General features: G+C 35.2%; 1 protein-coding gene and 1 long non-coding RNA gene across 2 annotated transcripts in view; both read left to right on the forward strand.

Annotated features, from left to right (window-relative positions):
• The window catches only part of rpp14 (ribonuclease P/MRP 14 subunit), a 16,790-nt gene that overhangs the window by 4,669 nt on the left and 10,925 nt on the right, over positions 1-1,196 (forward strand). The gene's annotated exons all lie outside the window — the stretch shown is intronic.
• The window catches only part of LOC117943537, a 12,527-nt gene continuing 11,393 nt past the window's right edge, over positions 63-1,196 (forward strand). The window contains exons 1-4 of the long non-coding RNA XR_004656373.1: positions 63-276; positions 717-777; positions 865-915; positions 1,102-1,146. This is a non-coding gene — a long non-coding RNA (uncharacterized LOC117943537). The remainder of the gene's footprint in view (positions 277-716; positions 778-864; positions 916-1,101; positions 1,147-1,196) is intronic.

A 1,196-nucleotide genomic window follows, 5' to 3' on the forward strand; every position in this document is an offset into this window, starting at 1 on the left:
AGGACACTACATGCTCTGTGTGCGTCTGCAGTTTTTTATTATTACCCTTACTTTTGCACTGAATTACTATTATAAACTGATTTATTCTTTGTAGAAACCTATTTTATTTTTAATTTGAGAAATTTTAATACAATTATTTACGTTAAAATTCCTAAAAATATGTGTACAGGTTTTGAAGCTGAGTGAGAGACACATTCTTTTCCTAGACTCCTTATTCCATAAACATCCGGAAGCCTCAGTTGGCTTTGGCGACCAACGATACATTCAGATTTGCAGGTTTCAATAGCATGAAGTTCAGACGTTCAAAACATTATTTAGGATGTAAAGTTGTTAGTTATTCTAGCTTTTGGTCTGTTCCTGACCACATGAAGTTGTTCAATAAGCATGCTCCTGTGGTATGTTCTTTACCACATTTACAGTTCCATTTACTAAACCCTTGTTTTCAGCCTGGTCATTACCAATCCTTCAATGAATGCTTTCTGGTGTGGTAATGGTCAGGATACCTTGGGTTTTTAATGACCCTAAAGTTCTTGGGAATATTGCAGTATAATCGTTTACTTATATAATATCAAAAATGACTCTTTAATGTCAAATATGGAATTTGTTGGGCTAGAAATAAAGTATAAACCAGACTACTGCCATATCCCCAACATAGTTAGTTAGGTCTGTTTTAGCAATTTTGGAACCTAAAATGCTGATTAGTACTTTAATTGCAGTGATCTGGCGCAGAGGATTCTTCCAGGAGAATGGACTGTGATCCACAGCAAGGACATCAAAGTAAAATGGGTTTCTACGTATTGGTTACTTTCCATGAATGAACTGTGCTGAATGTTGTCCACTGTCTTACTGTATTTCTGATTTTAGGGTCTCCCAAGACAGACAGATGGCAATGCCTGTGGTATCTTTATGTTAATGGTATTGTGTGTTTATATAAATGTTTATACTTACAGAATTGGTAATGTGGTCACTTAATGATATTAAATATAATTTACCTGGCAACATATTAGCTGTAGGTCTCTTATTTGTTTAAATACTAGGGGATTATAGCTTACTATGATTTTCCAAGGCTAGTACAGACAAATATGTTTTCTGTTTCTACAGTATGCTCTTTACATCGTGCTGGGGGCAGATTTTGACTTCACAACTGTAAGTGCGCAGAAAGTCTAGAGACAAATTACAGTGCACTGTTTTTGTAG

This window comes from Etheostoma cragini, chromosome 4, assembly GCF_013103735.1.
Source record: "Etheostoma cragini isolate CJK2018 chromosome 4, CSU_Ecrag_1.0, whole genome shotgun sequence".
NCBI classification, from domain to species: domain Eukaryota; kingdom Metazoa; phylum Chordata; class Actinopteri; order Perciformes; family Percidae; genus Etheostoma; species Etheostoma cragini.